The sequence below is a fragment of the Cyprinus carpio genome, chromosome B23 (assembly GCF_018340385.1).
Source record: "Cyprinus carpio isolate SPL01 chromosome B23, ASM1834038v1, whole genome shotgun sequence".
In the NCBI taxonomy this organism is placed as follows: domain Eukaryota; kingdom Metazoa; phylum Chordata; class Actinopteri; order Cypriniformes; family Cyprinidae; genus Cyprinus; species Cyprinus carpio.
Genome location: NC_056619.1, coordinates 13,551,816 through 13,574,173, shown reverse-complemented (window position 1 = coordinate 13,574,173; position 22,358 = coordinate 13,551,816). Strand labels below are relative to the sequence as shown.

General features: G+C 36.9%; 1 protein-coding gene across 1 annotated transcript in view; it reads left to right on the top strand.

The window, feature by feature from the left end:
* Positions 1-22,358, top strand: part of LOC109110895 (multiple epidermal growth factor-like domains protein 6) — a 59,175-nt gene that overhangs the window by 10,415 nt on the left and 26,402 nt on the right. The gene's annotated exons all lie outside the window — the stretch shown is intronic.

The window sequence follows — 22,358 nt, the reverse complement described above, 5'->3', positions numbered from 1 at the left end:
GTACTAGCAGTAGCAGGTGATGCATTTTAGCATGAAGTCTGTAGGGACTCATATATCTGGAAGCGTTTCATGAAAACCATGCAGGGCAGAGTGACATCTTTGAGTAATGCTGCACAGCAGTATGGGTGATTCGTTTTTTTCTTCCTGTGATAGATGCCTTTGAGGGACACTTAAGCACCCTAAGAACAGAAACAACAAATGCTTGTAAAATAGAAATTTATGCTTGATTGATTCATAATGATTGTTTTGGAAATGGATTCATATGAATGTGATTAAATTGAAAGTGTTGTATGTAATTTCCTAGGGTTGGGAACTAAGAACCAATTCTTATGTAGAATTTGTTCCAAAAAAAAAAAAAAAAAAAAAAGTAAATTACCATGGTTTGTGTAATATTGCATTTTAATATATAATAAAGGTTAACAATTGGATTGGACATTTTTAAAATGATAACTTTTTTTATTCTAGTACTGAATACAATACTAGAATAAATATTAAAAATTATAAAAAATAAAAAATTATATCTTGTAACTACTAATACAAATATTGAAGTGAAGTAGTGTAGTACTACAAGAATCATTAATGTAGCTTCGTTACTTCACTTCAATATTTGTATTAGTAGTTACAATATATAATTCATATATGTGGGTATTCATTGACTTTATTCAATATTCTCTAACCTTTAGAGTGTTTATGAAGTTTGTCTTTAAGTTTAGTATAAACTTCAGCAGACAAGTTATTTTTTTCCTGGACCATATGACGCCTGCTATCAAGATGTCAAGACGTGCATGTTTAGTCTCATGCATTTATATCTGGAAGACATCCAGAATCCAGCTTCCACTAGAACTTGATGAAATATATGTATATGAGTTACAGTATGAACTGAAATCTGATTGGAGACATGTGCAGAGGAAAGGCTTTCATGTGAATAGTAGCTGTGTATAAAGTCTTAACTCACATTAATTACTCTTAATGTGAGAGGGATCATGGAGTTAGGACTCTCTGAAGTGAAATGGAAACGTCTCTTTTCTCTTACCATCTCATTATTTATTTTGCTTGTGTCTCTGGTCTGTCATGATTTGGGTATTACTTGGGAAGTCACTTACCTGTGAGGGAATTGCAGCTAGGTATTAAAGGCTCGTATTGCCCGGATAATAGCTTATTAGGAGATCAGTATTCTGCTTTGGCACTGGGTTTAGTGAAGAGAGAAAAGGAAACTTTTTTTTTTTGTCCCAGGAAACATTTTTCACGAATAATAAAATCACACAAACATACTTGTCAGCAGTAAATTGCAGTTATTACCAAGACAGTTCAGCCTGATTAATCAGAGTTTTCCCTTGTGGGGATCCCAAAATATAAACCTAATATCAAATAACAAGGAAAAAGTTTAGAAGCAATCAAGAGTTCATAAGGATTGTCTTTATCCTGTCAGAGTCTATGCCATCTATCATTTTTAAAGGTTACATATGTAAAGCATGTTCAGGTTTGTTCAGTATGTTACAGTGTAATTCTGTATCAGATTACTCGTAGATCTTTATTACTTTTTCACAACCATGATTCGGCGTAAGCCTGTTTACTGAAACCAAAACCACTGTTTGGTGTTGCATTACATGGTTAAGATGTTATTAAATCTGTTTGTCCATCCACCTATCCATCCATCTTTGGTTTTGTGCATACCTGTCCATCCATTCATCTTTGTTTTCGGCTTTTGTGTGTTATCTATCATTCCATTCATAATATTATGTATGATGTGTCCTGTATATAATATTTATTCGATAAGAATAAAGTCCATTCCAAAGTCATAGGCTTTTGACTAGCTGTTATTTATGTACATGCAATTTTTCCACCCTAGATGATAAATAAGGAAAAAGAGACACTGTATTTCTTGAAATAATGCCAGGTAATTTTAAAATGATGTTTTCCAAGACATGGATATTTTTCTTGGATAGTGTAAAACTTGCTGAATCGAGTCAGTTCAATGAATCAATCGAACCGGTTCACAAATAGGTCTGAATAACTTGGAATTTGAATTAAAGTTATGGAAATGGTTTGGTCCAAAAGTCTGGGAAATGCATAAAAATGAAAGCTTTGTTTTTTACTCAGATATGTTTTGTGTGGACATGATGGGGTGCTCAGTTTTAATAGTACTGGAGCTTTCAGTATGGAAGAAATGCTTTGCATCAGCCTGACTGATTTGTGGAAACAATAAAGCTTCAGTTTTAGCAGTAGGACTTGCTTCCTTTAAGATCTTAGATGTTTTTTTTTCTTTTTTCTATCTATGTACACAGTTTCATCAGTGTGTTCATGAAAAATGTTTCATTTGGATAAGGTCCTAATAAGTTTTTAGTTTTGTTTTTATTCATATCCCTGTTTCGGAGTATCCTTTCTATTAATCTATGTGAATAAAATCAAATTGCATGGATATGCAAGAATTCCCTGATCGCATATTTGTAACCTGTACTTCGCTTGAAAAACACAAGGATCTGTTGTACCCACTGCATTCAGAGAGGAGCTCTAGAATGTTGAGGACTGGAAGGGATGAGTGATTCTGATTCTGCTCCCATTGGCACTAATGTGGTTTCATTCACAGAAAGCTAACAAACAGGAAATCCAGTGTCAGGCTTGATTAGTGGCATAAAATGTGTATAGCTGGAGCTCCTCAGAATAACAAACTTAGAACTAAAACAAGCTATTTTTTCACTATACCTCACATTCAGTAATTGAATTTCCCCTTCATTCGTTTGCAGATTTACATATACATGTTTAAACAAAACTAAAATGTCTTCAAATGGTAGTTTTCCTCAGTCTGGACAGTACCATTACCTCATGAGAGAGATATTCCTTTATTGTTCTCAGCACACCTGTGTTGGCAGGGACCCACTGTGGGGACCTTTACTTTCTCCTCTTACTGTCCTCAGTGGGACATCCTTCTCTACTCACTTAGGCCATTTAGTTTTTTGGGAACATGATACCACATGCTACCTGAAGCTCTTTTGTGCTACGAGTTTACCTTTACTTATTTTTGTAATGACTAAATTGTTCTTCCCTGCTTTTAAAGAGATAGTTCACCCCAAAATAAAAGTTTTGCCAGTATTTAATCATCCTCATATTGTTCCAAACCCATACACTGTTATGACATTGACAAGTATCACCACAATAAACACTTTTGCAGAAATGTGTCAATGTTGCCCTCTAGTGGGGGCAATATGTACTATTTTTGGTGATAAGACATCTTAGTATGTAAATTTCCAGTCTATATTTGCTGAATAATAAACAGATATTTGCTAAAGGTTTATGAAATTAAAATAAATAAAAACTAAGAAAAAAACTGAAATCTTCATTTAGATATCATCTATAACGGAGTCATACAAGGATAAGAAATTAAAATGAATGGTAACTTTGGTTCAGATTCCTAAAATTTAAATTACATATTTAAAAATATTAAAAATAATTGCATATAAAATTTATATAAAAAAAACACAAAAATAAAACACATATTATAATTAAAATTATACAATATTTTTTTTGTATTATGATCTTATTTATTTATTTTTTGCACATGAGTTTCGAATGTTATGAGAGTAAAAAAAAAATGATGACAGATTTATCAGGAAGGAATTTATATATATATTTTTAAATGTATAACTCAATTAGACTGACCAAATTTGGAGATGTATTCTATTTAGTTTATATTTTATAGAACAAACTGCTACTGTACTTGTAACATAACTGCGACATTTAATGATCACAGGCATATTTTATTTTTGAAATATTTTTTTAACCGTTCATGTGGGGAAGATGTATTCTTTGTTTTTTTTTATTAAAAAAAATCTGTGGTGACTCATAATTAAAATAATACAAAAATAAAATAAAATAAATATAATAATGCAAAATAATAATAAATTTTTTTTATTAAAATTGAAAATATAAAAATAGCACAGGTTTTCTTGCTTTATTATTATTATTATTATTATTTTTTTTTGTATTATGATTTTATTTATTTATTTTTTGTAATCTTTTTTTTAAATTATTATTCTTTGTTAAATGTGTTACTTCTTTGATGCTGGGATTTCATGGAAATAAAATGAGATATATTCCAGAAAATGTTTTTCTTGAAGCAGGTGCAGTCTCTCCATTTGATTAATGTGGAAGTATCAAGTGAAAAGACGTCTCTTGTGGGGCTGTTGCAGGTGTCGACAGTAATTGAGCCTCAGGGCGGACCCTGAATTTGAATCCAAATGAAGAAACAAATATCCTGCTTAGGTCAGCGTGTCAGGGCCCACAAGATTTAGTTTGCAGTTTGCATACTGTTGTCGTAAAGATGCTGAGCCCTTTGTTCTCCCTGCCCGGATGACTATAAAGACAAAAACCTCCCATCTGTTCATAGTTACCCGACCTGTGCTCTCCTTCACCCTCATCAGAATTTGGGTTAGATGTTATCAGGGGATTAAGAAGCTGCCAACCTCACCTTGATGTGCACACTTTGAAACTGACACACAGATCTTATATTCCCTCTATGTTTCATACTAAATATCACATTTTGATGGATTTATTGTAGACTTCAGTGTCAGTAAAGACAACTTGACCTGTATTATGTTCTTAAAACAAAGACTTCCTGTACATGTTTGACCCTCTACTCCTTCAGCAACCTGACTTCCACGTTCCTCTGTGATGGATGTGGCTTTACATCCAATCTGTTTATTTAGATTCAAACTGCTTGATTTCTTTTCCCCCTGCAGTGCTCTTGGAGTTCAAATGTGCAACTTGGATGAGAGAATTATTAGGGCAAAAAGCCCAAACAAAACCAGGTCAAAATATATAGCCATACTTTGAGATCTCGCTTACTTCTTTGCTCTGCATTCAATCAGAAACTTTACATCTCAGTTCCTTCCCATTAACCCAAGCGTCAAATTGTGAAAGCTTGATTAAATTAAGTTATCATTTAAAGTCGCTAAGGCATCTTTTTTCTTTTTCTTTTTATTGGTTATTTCACAATATGTGACCCAGCAGGGAAAGTCTATATTTAATTTTCATAACAGGGTATTAAGATTTCAATTGCATAAAATATGGTTCAATATTTTTCCTAATCTCTGCAGCATAAATCGGTAGGAGGTGTTGGGATAAGTGGCAGCAGACATGTCTAGACAGTTTTGACATCTTCAGTGCTTTATCTAATGGTTTGCGTCAGAACATGGTCACTCAGGACGTGACTAGCACTGTTTGGAATGGTTATCTGTTCAGAAGATGGAACAGCACTGGGGTTCAGCAGAGACAAACTGGCAAGGCTTTGCTCCTTTGGGTTTATTTGTCCAGCATGAATGGGGTTTCAGCCTCACAACACACCCATGTCTTTAGCATTTAATCCTAATGGGATTTTTCAAGTCAGAGCAGGAAAATAACGCAAGTCAGGAGTAAATTTTTAAGGAGTTTTGCCTTGAGAAGTTTTCTATTGACCATATAGTCTTTTTTGTAATCAAAAAGCAGTGGTTCAGTATTGGCTTCAGTATTTTACATTGGACTTAAAAAAAATGGGTTGTCATACAAACGTACAGATGCTAGAATAATTGTTAAAAATGACAGGTAAAATATTAATAAAAAACTCCATTACTTGTTTTGAATGTTTGACAAATTGTTGAATAAAGTCATTATTTCTGTTTTATTTGCACACAAAAAGTATTCTCGTAGCTTCGTAAAGTTACAGTTGAACCACTGATGTCACATGGATTATTTTAATGATCGTCTTGCTACGTTTCTGAGCCGTGTAAGGGCACTTGCTGTCTATGGGAGGGTCAGAGAGCTCTTGGAATGCATCAAAAATATCTTATTTGTGTTCTGAAGATGAACAAAGTTCTTACGGGTTTGGAATGACATGAGGGTGAGTAATTAATGACAGAATTTTATTTTTTGGGAGAACTATACCTTTAATAATAGACATGTTAATAAGCAACTAGTTAATAGTGATAATTAGTCCCTATACTGAAGTTTTACCATTGATTCTTATGTCCAGATTAAATGCTTTTCATATGGAATTATTTCCCTTTTTGGTCTTGGTTCATGCCTTTGGTCAGATTGCAGCTGCACAGTCATAAAAAGGAGGAATGCATAGTTATATAAAATAAACCAAACATATTTTCCAAATTGTGAAATTGGGGAAATGGCTTTTTGTGATGTTGGAAAGTAAATTGGCGTTTTTTCTGTCACTATTTACATGATTCTATAAATAAAATAAACCAGAAAGTATTTTTGTGGCTGATCCTGCAACTAAATTGTGTCCAGCTTTCTCTGGAGTAAGAATGCTTACTTTGTTCATACTGTAAAATTTAATGACCTTTCACTCTCAAAAGCACTAGGGGGAAAAAGAAATGGCATAGCAGCTTTTCCACACCAGCTTTCCAGTTTTGCTTGTTTGAAAGGCTGCATTCCCACAGCACCACAACCACTTTACATTTTCCACTGCTAGACACTTAACACCTCTCAACCTCTATTTTATACACATGAACCAGTGGGAAAGAGTTTGCTCTTACACTAACCAAACACTCAGAGAGAATTGAAAGACCTCTCATATATGTATGTCATATTTTAATTTGCATTTTCATTTAAAAACGAGTAGAAATGTCACACCAATCAGGTGTCTGTTGAATACGCCCAAGAATTCCTAATAAAGATGCAAGAGTTCAGACGGACACTCCCTGCTCCATTAGATCTGTTTTAAAGTGTTTGGGAGTGGTCTGTGGACTCTGGCTAGTGTCCTAAACCTGAAGTGTCTCTCATTAGATAGGACAGGCTTTGCTTTGTAATGACACTCAGTGAACAACATGGAAACCAAAATATTATTTCCACTTGTTGAGTGTCTCAATTAAAAGCAAATGCACTCCGTCTCGAACTGTGTGTAACCTTCTTTATTTCTTCCACTTACATCTCACTTCTTTTCTTATCGCTCTCTCCACCTTCACTCAAACCGAGAGCTCCCTCTAGAGGCTAACTCAGAACACCACATATCCCTCTCTCTTAAGAACAATTATACTATAGGGACAAAGTCACAGTGCAGTTAGTTAACAATTAATGTACAAATTACTATTGATTTTTTTTTTTTTTTTTTTTTTTTTTTTGCAACCTTTCAATCCCAACATTGATTTGCAAACAACCCTTACTGAACGAATAGTGGTACAGTAATCCAGTTTCCAACCACTTGGTATAAGCATGACATAACAGTGCTTAAACACAATAATCACAAAATAGCAAGAACATTCTTTTCCTTATAATGTGTAGACACCTATTGTGTACTATTAATGCATAAAGCACATTTCACATTACATAATCCTGATTCCATGCGGGTGCATGCCTGCTCCGAACAGGCCGTGTAACTACTACAGGTTGTTCACCCCCTGCAGGATTAGTATCCCCAGAGTCAAACAACGGCAGTTCACTGGACTCGTATGCTCTGTATTGAGCAAGTGCAGGTGCCAGGTAGGATTCATTCCAGCATCGTCCATCTGATAACTTGTATGTGTACAACCATTTTTTACCCACAACCTTTAGGGGTTTTCCAAATTTAGACTGGGTCTTTGGCACAATTCCGGGTTTCTTTACACGGACATATGATCCACACTGAAATGAAACATGCTTTGCACTGCGTTTTCTGTCACTGTACTGTTTCATTTTTTTCTGTTTATCTCTCACGTGTGAGGCAAGCTGGTGAGGTGTGGACCTTTTGCCTGCAGGTGGCAAGCAAAGACCTGAGACGTTAAGTTTGGTTAACATGGCTCTCCCATGCAAAAGTTCAGTTGGTGTGCACTGTGTTGTAGCATGTGGCGTTGCACGGTATGCCTGCAGAAAGTCTTTGGTGAACTCCTTCCACCCTCTCCCTTCCAGTGAAGCAGTTTGTAAACTATCCTTTAAGCTGCGATTAAAACGTTCAACTTCCCCGTTTGCTCTTGGATAATATACAGATGATGTCCTGTGTAAGATTCCTCTGTTTTGCAAGAACAGCCTGAAGTCGTGCGAAGTGAACTGTACTCCATTATCAGAAATCAGCTCTTTCGGATTCCCTTCCCTGCTAAACACTGTAGACAAAAACTGTATGACGGCCTGGGTGTTAGGATGTGAGACAAATGCTATCTCAGGCCACTTACTGTAATAGTCCACCAAAGTGACCAGAAAACGACAATCAGCAGGTGCTGCATCAAAAGGACCCATGATGTCTATGGCCACTTTCTCCCAGGCGTCAGTAGGATAAGGTACAGGTTGGAGAGGAGTGGTATGTATAACAGCTGATTTGTCATGTAACTGACAAGTGACACAACCCTTGACAGCTGTTTCTACTTGTTTGTCTATGCCAGGCCACCAGTAGAGCTCTCTCAGCCTCCTTTTTGTCCTCACAATGCCCTAATGTGTATCATGTGCGAGTGCAATGAACTTGGGCTGGAGACCTTCTGGAACCAGGAGGCGTGTGGTTCCCCGCACCACACAACCATCCTGAAGTGAAAGTTCATGGCGCACTACAAAATACGGCTTTAAAGCATGATCCAGTGCCTTTGCACACTTTGGCCATTTTGAGGTGAGCATTCTGCGTAGCTCAGCTTGGATAGGGCAAGAATCACATGCTGCTTTGAACTCAGTGCTGGTTATTGCAGTGAGCATAGACGTGAGAGCTATGAGCTTCTAAATCATGTTCCAAACTAGGTTCAGTGCTAGGGAGTGGTAAGCGAGATAGACAGTCTGCAGTCACATTCTCATGCCCCAGCTTATACTGAATATCGTAGGTAAATGCCATCAGCCTAGCTGACCATCTTGCTATGCGCATACCTGCTCTGCCTTGACCCTTGGATGACAGAAGGGTGGTCAGTGGGCTGTGATCCGTACGCAGTGTGAAGTGTCGTCCCCACAAGTAGGTCCTCCATCGCTCTGTGGCCCAAACGCATGCTAGTGCCTCCTTTTCTACTGTGGAGTACTTCCGTTCTGCTACGGTAAGGGTGCGTGAAGCAAAAGCCACTGTTCTCTCCGTGTTATCTGAATGTATCTGGGTAAGAACACCTCCTATACCATAGTCTGAAGCATCTGTGGTTACTATAGTAGGCAGTTCTGGATTGAAAAACGCAAGGGCAGCACTATGCGCGATCAGTTTCTTAATGGTCTCAAAGCTTTCCTGAGCCTCAGGTGACCAGATGAATGGAGTAGAGCCTCGTAAAAGCACACGCAATGGCTCCACTACTGTAGCATAATTTGGTATGAATTTAGAATACCAGGATGTGAGACCCAGAAATGAACGAAGGCTAACCCCATCAGCAGGAGGTGGGTGCATCGGACACTGCAGAGACATGGGAAGCATCAGGCTGTAATCACTTCTCAGACAGTGTGTGACCCAGGAATGAAAGTTCTGCTTTTCTGAAAGTGGCACTTTGCCATGTTCAATTTGAGGCCTGCTTTATCAATTCGCTGCAGCACGGCTTGTAGATTTTCATCATGTTCCTTGAGCGTTGCTCCTGTAACCATGATGTCATCCAAGTAACAATGAGCTCCAGACTGACCTTTAAGGATTTCAGACATCATCCTCTGGAAGCAACTTGGAGCTGAGGCCAGTCCATATGGAACCCTTTTGAAACGAAATAGCCCATCATGTGTGACAAACGCTGTAAGGTTTTGACTGTCCTCATGCAACATTACCTGGTGATATGCACTTTGGAGGTCTAATGTGGAAAACACTGTTGCTCCACACAGGTTTGCAAACATCTCCTCCATATGTGGAAGAGGAAAGCTGTCTACTACCACTGCCTTGTTAGGCTCGCGTAAGTCGACACAGAGCCGAATCCCCCCATCTTTTTTTCTAGAGACAACTATTGGGGGAAACCCACTCAGATGCATCCACAGGCTCGATCACATCCTGTTGTACAAGCTTCTGTAGTTCCTTGGACACCTCGTCGCGAATTGAGAAAGGTAACCGCCTCAGTTTCTGCTGCACAGGCTGAATACCAGGCCGAACGTGAACACGGTGCACAAATCCTCTTGCACATCCCAGCCTGTTTTCTGGCTTTGCATCTATAGCTAAGGCAGTATGTGTGCACTGGTCCGTAGTGACCTGACCATCACAGAGTTGTAAGCACAGTCCAGTAAAGAGGTCTCTGCCTAGCACAGCTGATCCCTTTTGAACAATGTATAAGTCTGTGGTAGTGCAATGGCCTCCATACGAGATGCTGGCTGGCAGGCATCCTTTCACCTCAATTGCATCGCCCCCAAAACTAACTAGACTGAGTTTCGGTGGTGAAAGGGGTGCTTGACTGAAAGATCCAGAGTAAATGGACATCGGTAATATGGACACTGCCGATCCCGTGTCCCCCATTAACTGAATGTCCCATGTTTGTCCTGTGCTTGCACATATCTGTACTGTGCACATTATTTTGCCACAGTCATGAGCAGAATGTTCAATATTTAACACAGTCACTTCAGGTACTGTAATTTCACTCACCCGTTTGTTTCCGCGACATATCTTTGCAAAATGTCCTGTTTTGTTACAGTTCCTGCACACCGCATTCTTTGCCGGGCATCCGGGAAAATTAGCTGAGTGCTGCTCAGATCCGCAACGGTAGCAAGCACGTGCACGGGTAAATTTCGGAGGTCCCCCGCGAGGCGTTTGATTTTACTTTTGCTCCTTCGAACCGTGTTATGTTGTTGCACTGCTTGTACTGTACTGTCGGATGACGCAATCATTGCTTTTGCCTCTGCCGTAGCAGTTTCAATTTGCCGGGCGACAGTCACAGCTTTCTTAAGGTCGAGTGGCACTTCCAGCAACAGCCGTTCTCTAATGCGAGATGAATTAGTCTTTTCGACCAGCTGATCGCGAATCATCTCATCCTCCATCGCGCCGAATTCGCAGGTGGCAGCCCAGTTCACGTAGTGCAGCGACATACTGATCTGTAGTCTCGCCCCCGCGCGTTGGCTTCGTTGGCGGAAGCGGTAAACGTTCAGCAACCACATTAACTTTAGGAACAAAAAACTCCCTTATTGCACTCAAAGCAGAAGCGTACGTATCATCTCCCTGATCACTCACGGTCAGGGTGTAGAACAATCTTTGACCCTCGGCTCCGAGGCAGTGTATTAGAAGAGCGCGCTTCCTCGCATTAGGCAGCTCCTCGCCCAGGGCCAGCAAAAAATTGTCGAAAGTTTTGATCCACGCTTTGAACGGAATGGGTGGTTCACCCGGTGTTTGCAGGAACGGGGCAGGTTGGCTCAGACTCAAAGCCATCCTCGTCGTCAATATGTTGAGTGTCTCAATTAAAAGCAAATGCACTCCGTCTCGAACTGTGTGTAACCTTCTTTATTTTTCCACTTACATCTCACTTCTTTTCTTATCGCTCTCTCCACCCACACTCACTCAAACCGAGAGCTCCCTCTAGAGGCTAACTCAGAACACCACACTGACACGTTCAAAAGTACTGGGTAAGGCATGTAGCCATTGGGAGTACTCATCAATTTATTGGTCTTCATACCACGCAACCCATTTAGGTCAGTAACTGAAAACACAAGTAGTACATGGGTTCAATACATGAGTAAATTGTTTTGTTTAAACTGAGTCTATTAGTGGTGTTGGTTAAAATTCCTTCATACGCATTCTTCTTTCAGACAAACGTTTGGTGAGTTACTCCTTTAGGACTGTTTTATGACATGGATATTAATGAGATCTCAAATCATGTGGCTTATGGAGAAGGGATGACTTAATTTGCCTGACTTATGATGATTGCACTTACTAGCCTTTGTTAAACTAGGGTCCATCCAGAACATCCCAGCTACCACATAACAATGCCACAGTAACCAAAGTAACCATAGCAAAGCACTCCAAGCGGGTAAAATCTTAGAAACTTGGGAGTGGGTGCTTTTGGCAGTTTACCGATGTAAACATCCTGGCAGTAAGGTTTGTGTCAGCATAATGTTTTAACAGTATACTCTCATGTTCTTTATATGCTCACAAAAAATTAATGTGACTGCCACATGAATCGTTGCATTATGAATAAAATATTGTTTTGTCTCCACACCTTTCATTAAGTGAAATGAGTGAGACTGCATAGTCAAATTGTCTTACATTTTGGATCACATTTTCCTCCACAGTAGGAGTTATTTTCTTCCCACAAAGTGTGCTGGATAAAGAAAGGTTATCAAAACTGTTTTCATGAAGACATTCCACAGTAAATGCATACTGCCGTGGCTACAGTTAATTTGTCTAAAAGGTTTATGTTCATTCACATCTGCATGGGTGATAGATCAGTCGAAAGCTACCATCGGCCAATAATATAAACTTTGAGCTATCTATATGTCCATCAGTGAGACTTGCTTTTGAGATAAAGAGGGAGGTTTGGACTATATTATAAATCAAAGTAGAATGCACGGTTTGCATTAGGTTTTGGCTAAAAATGTAGGTCTTTCCTTCTCCTCATTAATCAAAGGAAATATTAGTGAGCTCAACTGGCAGTGCATTAGACTATACAGACAACTTACTATATTAGATACATGGAGAAGCATGACTCTGTTTATCTGCTTTAGTACATTTTTAAAAAGCCACTTTACCACTCAGCAACCAACATACTTAGCAAACCACATTTTTCCATCTCACGCTAATGGTTGCAGGGCATAATATCTCCTAAGAAGTTCCTCTCAAAGAACTGCAGCTCATAAAGATGAGCTGAAAATCCTGCAACCTGAGAAAGGTTTTATTGCATGTGTGAGGTTTGCTGTGAGATCAGTCCTGCTGGCGAGAGGACGGCGTCATAAATGTAAGGAACATTTCTTCCTCTGTAATCTCCCCAGAGGTCACAGATCCATGGAAAAGACGGAAGAGCTTCTGGGATACTTCCAACGCTAAGGCTTGCATTGTGAGCACTGGATTTAACCAAATTACTGAATAAAGTGATGGCACTTTAAAAGCCAATGGCATGAACTATTCCTTTGGTATCCACCTGTTTCAGTCCAAATATCCCATAACGGATATAAGGACTTAGCAAAGACTTTTTTCATAATATTCATTAGTAATAATTGTAGTGTGTGTGTGTGTGTGTTAGTGTGTGTGAGAGAGTGAATTTGTTTGTTTTTAGTAGAATTTATTTTTATTTTTTGTATTATTATGCTTTGTTTTTGTTTTGCTTTGCTTTGTTTTTGCTTTGATTTTTGCTTTGCTTTGCTTAGCTTTTTTTGTTTTTGCTTTGCTTTGCTTTGTTTTGTTTTGTTTTGTTTTGTTTTTTGTTTTGCTTTGCTTTGCTTTGCTTTGCTTTGCTTTGTTTTGCTTTGCTTTGCTTTGCTTTGCTTTGCTTTGCTTGGTTACTCATGAAAATTAGTTTGAAATCAAACAATAATTAACAGACCCTCCTTGTTGAAGTCTCTATTTTGCAAGACACTTTGACTTTAAATTATAGGCCAGGACTTTCAGTATCTATATGAACTATAGCTGTGTATTTTTTGTGGATCCCTGACAAGTTACCTGGCACATCACTAAAGCTAAATGGCAATGGTCTAAATATTTAGCTGAGCTGAAACTGGCAGTCTGCTTGACATTCAATCCAAATACAGCAGCTTTGATAGATTATGTAAAAACAGCTCTCTCTTAACTCCCTTAACTGCTTACCTTCAACATCTGAGAAGCTATGTGATTTATGGTTAATCACTGGAGGGATAATTGGAACAGCTTTAGGGCTGCAAGATATATGGTCTATTTAATTCATGACCTAATGAAGATAATTAAAAATTCAGTGTCCTGTAAAATGGAGAGTTTTTTTTCTTGAAATTCAAGTTGAAAATCACCAAGTGTATTTGTCCGTTTAATGCTTCCCAGTCCCGAAGACCTGTGCCAGGCGGATGGCAAGAAGATTCAGTTCAAGAAGATTGATATCTCATACTGTAGTTTATTGTTGTAGAATGGATTTCTGAAGACATTTAAGAGTTATGCTGCACTCCTATGAAACCGATTAAGAAAAGTCCTGTTCTTCATGTGGATATTTAACCAGAATCAATCACAACTGCTGTGACCATTCAACTACTTTCGTTCAAGCTAGTTACGTTTTAACTAACTGCAGATTCGAGGCAGTGCGTTGTGTCTGGTCTGTGAGTTTATACTGGACCATGATCCTGTAAGTTTCAAGACACATGTGGACATTCTAGGATCAGATCTATGTAGGAGAACTGATTGTTTTTGTACTCTCAGTCTCCCCAACAGAGCCTATCCTTGTGAAGCTGACTGTAATTTAATGGGACTGATTTTATGCTCAGTTTAGTTTGATGTATTTTTTTAGGATCAATGATTTTGGTTCCAGCAAACCAAAAAAAAATGAGCAGTTGCTTTTCATTTGTCATTCATATGCAAGACTGAAGCAAGCATATCTTTTACAATCAGCATAAAATCATGTGAATAATGGATTTTTCAAATGTTTTCCAACGTTCTTGCTGGAAATATAAGCAAGTTCAATGGCAATGGACTATGTTTTCTATTTGTTTTCTTTGTCAGTGTTTCCCTACAATTTGTATCTTTCTTACTTGCTTCCACATCCTCAACAATAAGGCTCTTCTACTCTTCAGTGACACCAAATCAGAAATGTGTCAGTCTGGATAAAACAGACTCATAAACAGAGCATTATGGTGTGAAAGTGCATAAAGCTTTAAACACATTATTTCACATATTATTTAAATTCTGAAACAGGACTGAAAAATGAGAAGAATCACAATTAGCTTTTGTTAATATCTATTAGTAGTTTAAAATAGTAGCAGCTTAAAAATGATTGATTTGATGTCTTTTCTTAGTAAATATTTATATATGCACTTTAATTTGATTACTTAATGCATGTGATGTCATTTGATAAATTTGTCATTTATGATGTAAATAGTTTTATTAAATTTTTTATCTTAATGTGCATAATAAAAATGCAATAAAATTATTTGCATCATAAATAATAAATACAATTAAAAAAGAAAACAAATGAAAAAATAAAATCAATTATTTAAAAAAAGGTAACGATGTAATTAATTCCATGTTTTTTTCTTCTAAATAACAGCTCTAGTTTTAAATTTCATCTACTTTAAGTCGTAACCCACTGGTCTCTGCTTAAGTAGGTTTTAATGCCTATAATTTATTGGAAATTACTATTTGTTTGATATACATGAAGGTTTTTCTCTGAATAAATAGCTGCAGAATGTGTAATGGTGTGTTTTACCATTGTATTGCGTGCATCTGTGAATTTTCTTCTGTAATTTAGGGAAGCCTCAGTGTGTCCTTATTAATGTAATTTAATCAAATGGTTTAAGATGAGCCTTAACCCACACCTGGCAGCAGTTTAGACTGCCTCACTGACACAAAGGCATTCACACAGAGAGTACGACGTGCAGTGACCTTCCTTTCATCTGACTCACAAAACTCACATGAAAAGAGACGCTTGAATCATGTCCAGCTGCACCTTTTAAACTCCCCTCAACCTTCATATCCTCTGGAAAAACTGATACTACGGTGGTTGCATGCTTCCTCTCTTATTTTTCGCTACGTATTTCCTTGTCCTCGACACTTTGGATAGACTACTGTCTTGTTCAAGATGCAAGATATCTGATACTGCAAGCACATATGCCATGTTTGGACTGGTCAGGCTCTTATTCCATGACTTATTTTGGTTTTGTAAGTCTATACAATGTTTTGCTTAAGTGCAGCGTTTTAGCTTTTCTTTGGTTCCCTTTACCCTCCTGTAAAATAGTTTTCCAAGTTTTCTCTCAAGGTCCATAGCAACGAACCAACAACTTGTCAAAACTAGGGTTATTTGTGACTCATTTGTATTGCTGTTCAACTTCTAAAGCTAAAGAAAAAAAGTTGAATTGATGTAAAGATTATTAATAAGCAAGGCTCTATAAATCATTGAGCTTATGACAGGAATGGCTATATGAGAATTCAAGACCAGGGCTTTTTCATCTTTTTAATAAAATGATCTCATGACAGCTGTAAAGGTGGTTTTATAATCGTGAAGCCCATATTTGACAGGTTATTAAAAAGTTCAGCTTCCTGTTCTTATTTCCTCACTAAAAAAAAATCAGGAATTGAATTCAAAAGGCATTCTCAGTTCAATTCCGAATGGCGCTCAACTTTTATACTATTCCCAATCAATGCTGGGTAAGATGCTCTAAAAAAGAAATTAATTGCCAGACACTAATAACATCTTCAACAGAGTAATTAGATTACTGTACTAATTATTACTAATACTTTCTAAATCCCATATCAACCTCAACCAGTTGAACAACATAAGGATAGACATAAAACTATTCTTTTAATTTCAAATAAATAATATAAAATTGCATAAGTATTTGAAAGGTGAAGGTTGCATTAAAAACATACATTTTAACATTAGATGTTAAATTCTGATGTTAAAGCCACTGGTAACACGTTACTATAGTGACCAATTTAACATTATTAACATATTGGCTGCTTATTAGTGCTTATAAGCATTAGGAGTTTATTGAGGCTAAAATGGTTTGTTAATAGCGAGAACTGTACCTTAAAATAAAGTGTGACCAATCCACTCTTGTTTTATATAGAATTGTTCTATGGTCTATACAGTGTTTAAAGCAATTACATCAAAAGTAACTGTAGTCAAATTACAGCAAAATTGAGAGTAATCCCTTATTTAACTTTTCAAATAAATACAGTGTAAATACTGTAAAATACAGTAAAAATGATTTAATAATGCAATACACCCAACACTGTTCCCAATGGCCATAATTCATTTTATTACAGCTAAGATGAAAAGAAATACTCAATATAGTAAAAGCAAAAGTGACCAGAATGTGAGCCCAATTTTGAAAATCTCCACTTTTCACTGTTTTGTTTTGAGGGAACATTTCATACAACATTTGGTAAACTTCTCAGCATCAAAACCTAAGAGAGGAGGAGGAGGAGCAGAGACAGACAGGAGGTTGGGACTGTGGAGGCCTGCCCTGGACACAGGCGATGGAGACATAATAGGAGAGACAGAGCCACGAGAAACTACATGTCTGTCAATGCCGAGAGAGAGAGAGAGTGAAATGACTTAATTCTGATGCCAGCACACACAGCTTATTTAAATAGCTTCTCAAGCCCACAGCAGCAGTTGTTCTCTCCTGTTGCATAATGGACATGCTGAGAGTCTGTTTATCCTGTTTTGTTTGCATAATCTTATTTCTTTCTGTTTGAGTGAGGTCTGTGACACATTGTGCTTGGACAATGCTGTCCGGTTGGCTGAGGTTAGTGCTCATATTTACCTTCTGGACTCAGCTGGTCCCATGTTTGGGTGCTGGAAATACACGTTACCGCTACTATCACAGGAACTGCTACACCTGCTTCAATGGATATCAGGGATACAACTCAGGACACCTGGGGGCAGGTGAGTGTTACTGGATTCACTGTGAATCGATTCAGTTGATTCAGTGCACTGATTCCCCTTGGTTAAGGGAATAAACTTTACTATTATTAAGCATTAGATTTTCAGGTTTTTGCTTTTTTATTTTGTGGTTTTCATTTTGTTTTTACTACTCGGAGCCGGAATTTGGTGGAACGCATTAGTTTAATGACTGTGCAAATTCAGAGAAATTCTGGGACAGAATTCAGTCGTGCTGTATGATTTGGTATCGTTTTGGCTTTGACCAAAGAAGCTTCTTTCAGCACTCATAATTCACCGTGAAGGACTGGAGACGATAATGCCTTCACTCCACTGTGAACAGATGTCAGATGTGTAACGAAACAAATAATAAGCTGCTACATTATTGTTTGTCAAATACTAAAAGAACGACTAATGTTTTGTTTTCAGTTTTAGGAACCTTCAAAACTGTGTAATTTAGACTACTTAGTCTTTTCAAGTAATATTTCACTTGCAATTTTTAAGTGAGAAAGAGTTTAGACTATGTTGAAAAGTCATTTCTAGAGTTGGATTTATGGATTTGCTCTAAATTGAGGGATTGGGAGTGAAAGATTTCTGTTAACTGTGGGCAAAACGATTAAAGAAATTAAAGAATCACCAAGGTTGCATTTATTTGATCAGAACGATAGTAAAAATAGTAATATTGTGAATTATTATTTGAAATAATTGTTTTCATTTTGATATATTTTGACAATGTTTTTGTCAAAACTGTAATACTTTTTTTCAGGATTTTTTAAACAATTTCTTTAAATAGAAAGTTAGAAAGAACAGCATTTATTTAAAATAGAAATCATTTGTTAAATTATGAATGTCTTTACTGTCAATGCATCCTTGCTGAATAAAAGAATGAATTATTTAAAAAATAATAATAATAATAATAAAAACAAACACTTATTGACCCCAAACTTTCCAACTGTAGTGTATATTGTAAATCCTTGCAGTTAGAATTAGTGGTCTCTTTGACTTAATCTGGGTCTTGTATCTTTTAAGGTTTGAGGTTCCAAGGTTTCCTTAATGACCTTAAACGGAGAGCTGGAGTTGAATGAACGTGCTCCAGGGTAATGCTCTCTTACACGGAATGCAAGATTAAGGAGAAACGTGTTTTGGATTAAAGGGAGGCTGCTTGGCATAATCAGTCTGCAGTCAGAGATGTCCACTATAAGAATTCCTCTGATCCTCTTTATTTATGAATATTGGACTAACATTTTGAATCCTGATTTGCTATTTGATGTGCCTTCTTTACTTCAACAATGTGCAAGACAGACTTAGATTCTGGCAGTACAGAACTATGCATTTTTAAGATGCACTTCCCTGGCAAACCGAATGTGACGGTCTTCACACAAGCCTGTAATGTTTGTTATACAGGTAGCAATGCAAGATTCAAATGTGGCTCGCATCTGTGATATCAAGCCAGATCTTTGCTAAACTTCAAAGCAAAGGTCTGTGATCTCAACTCAGGGTTATCGTGATAAGAAGCAGTTGTTTTTCTAACCTGTAGACCTGAGGAGTTCAAGTTCACATATGTCGTTGGTTTTACCTTCCTATTCAACTGCAGTGTCCCAGCTGTACCTGACATAACTGCAGGACTTTGAGGGCCGAACGACATCACATTTGTTATTTTGGTTGAAACGTGGGTTTCACTATTACCTTCTGTGGGATCCAGAAGTCTGAGACCACACTGAAAGTTCTGAGATTTTAGCCTGCAAATAAACTTAGTTTTAAGGTTTGACATGAATTGAAAAAGAACTTTCAGGTTCTGTACTTTGTCTGGGTCACTAAGCAAATTTGTGGCATTGATCATGTCAATGACTCAGATGTTCTTGCTTCCATTGAAGCTCAAGATGCTCTTGTGGAAGAACTTGTGGAGTTCATGCAGCTTGAGTGCTGCTGTCATTAAAGCAAACAAGATAAATTAAATAAAATATTCAGTACTTTTTTATTTTTATTTGTCTGACTATTTAATTATTAGCACCTAATTAGACTCAGTTTCAATGTTTTCCTGCATTCTGTGATGAATTGCAGGGGTCTGTAGAGAGCCCATGGGCTGCTGCTGGCTCATATGAATTGCTGCATTTTGGAAGTCTCATTTAAAATCTCTCTGTTTATTTACACTCTGCTGCTGTGAATGGACCACAGTTCTTCCTCTGTCGGAGCTCAGTTTTGCAGTTGTGTACAGCTTACTTTCCTTCAGGCTTTCCTGGACAGGTGGTCTTGATTACCTTCATAGTATCTTATCACCTTATCTTTATTCATAAAACTTAAATGTAAAACTTAAAGGAAAACACAGAGTTGAAAAATCAAACTTCTTACACCATTTCCTGTCTTCCATTGGTTGGACAAGCAGATAGTCCCACCCCCAATCTCACGCCATTGCTCAAACCAAAATAATTAAAAAAATGTCCTACATTCTCACACCAAAATAAAAAAACAAATTCACCACAGTCGATATCAGCGTATAAAAAAAATATTTCAACAAAAAATAAATAGGGTTTAAATAAAAGTTGTCTATAAAAAATGATTTTTATTTAAACGTTGGTGTTATATAACTAGAGAAAACAGAGAAAAAAGGCTATGGTAAAAAAAAAGGCTTCTACACCCATGTGTTACTTGCCGTTTCTTTGTAATTATTTGTGATATTAACTTGTAATTTTTGAGTGAAAATTGTTTCACTGCCAAATTTTTCCTTCAGTGTACACACTTAATATTTAATGTAAAAAGTCTGCCTATTCACGTCTTTATATTCATGGTGCTATTTTCTCCTCCGTTTATGTCACATCAAGTATGTGTCCCTTGTGTCAGATAATTACTTGTTTGTTCTAAATCAAATATGGATTTAATCTAGTTCTTGGCTGTCTGTTATTAGATTCCATTTGCAGTTGTTTGTCTGGCAACAAAACCGAAATTATCATTCATTAGTAACAGTTATTTAAACAACATATTGAAATATATGTATTAACTGTCATCCAAATCTAAACCAGATTTGTTGTTATATGTCATCGTGGTTTAAATAACTAAGAGATAATATACAGCCAGCCGGTCTGCTCACCCTGAAGGGGTTTATTTTGGGATAATGACCAGCTGACTGGACATTATCCCACATATTTCATGGCTTCATACCAAATAAATAAATATGTGGACATAAAATACTGATTTGAGATTTAAATTTGTAGATTAGCTTTAAGCTTTTGCTAATAACAACAGTCCATAACAAAGAGGAATATAATCTGCCTAGCAACAAGACACAACATTACAATATTGATTTACTAATAACTATAAATCTGCAATCTAAGATTGTTTTTCTGTGGACTAGCACATTTAGCTATAATGTAACATGCCTTCCTTTAGTTTAAGTGCATGGAGCTGAATTATTCTTCACATATTAATCATAGTGGACCTTTAATCTTCTCTGCACCAGGGCTGTTATTGCACTTAATCAAAGCACTTTCATTAAACAGAACTGCTCAGGGTCAGACGGTCTGTCTAAATGCCTGAAGTTTTAAGGTTCAGTCTTAATGAGTAAAACCACTGCAGTCAAGTGGACCATCACTTCCATCTTCCTGGCTAGTGGTATGGTTGCTTGAGATTATTATTTAAGGCATAAATTATAAAAGCTGTTATAAAAAGTTTCTCTTCACATATGATGAACTGAAGGTGAACGGTACATGCTTATATGAACTGAATCCACCTTCACACGCATTAATTCATCACAGGTAACTATTGTATTATAGTAGGAGTTCTTGTGGAGTTTAAACTGGAATATTTAATGCATAAATGAGTCCAATTTCTTTACATTTTTCTCCGAAATATAAGCAGTTATGGAGACACCTCATTATAGTTTGAATTATCCTCTCCTTGGATTCTTCAGTTTTTGCCATGCATCCAACAGCTAAAAGTCTCTCTGGCTCTACAGAAACTATAATTTAAAGTAATGGTATCATTTGTCCTTTAAATAATTCTTGCTTACAGAATATTGGCCATTATGCTCTAAGGAGGTTGAAAAGTTTGCTTACTTTAAAATACTATTTGGTCCTCCATTGATTTGTCCAAAAAGTTAATCAGCCAATTAATTTATAGATAAAGAGGATAAAAAAAAATCTCAAGGCTCTTTCACTATATCTCTTAGAAAGATAAATATGTCATTATTTACACTCAAACACCTAATGCTCTTAGTTTTTCAGTGTAAATTAAAAAAAGAATTGGGGGGGGGGAAGTTTCCTTTTAATAAATCCATTTTAATTTTATGTGTAATATATTTTTAAACAATTCATTTCATTTTTATTATTTCTATAACTAACATTGAATTATAATCACTCTTAATTTTTGTTTAGATTAATGCCGAAATAGATATTGAAACAACTAACATCTACTCCATGTGTTAGTTCATAGTGATAGTATACAGATCCATATAATATCACTTAAAGTCGACATGAATGAAGTTGCAGCCCACAGCACAGGGCTCATAACTCACTCACTGGCACAGTCCGTTAGCATTACAGTTTCTCACCAGCAGTGCTTTCACAGGCCTGCTACAGATCTCTGATGTCTCTTGGATCATCACTGCACCTGTACTAGACCTTTCCAAAATCTCCCCTCTGCATCTTTTTCTTAAATAGGCTACTCAGTGGAATCCTCTGGGTCATGAATGTAAATTGAGTATGAAATGGGAGTAATGAAGGTAGACTGTATTGAGTCAAACATGCTTGCTTTTCCTTTCAAAATGTCAGATCTGTTCGATCTCACTTTAATATTATGCTGCTGCCATATTTTATGGCAGTGTTTTGAGCTTTTAAATGCATCATACATAGTTCACAAAAATCAATCCTGTGTTTCAGCTTGTCAACGTTGATCCTTACCTGATCGTTCTGCTTACTGTAATTAAATGAAGCATTGGCAATACTACTTTAAAGGTCATGGGGATTGTAAGACACATGGCCTGAATCAGACAGGACACAAAGAGCT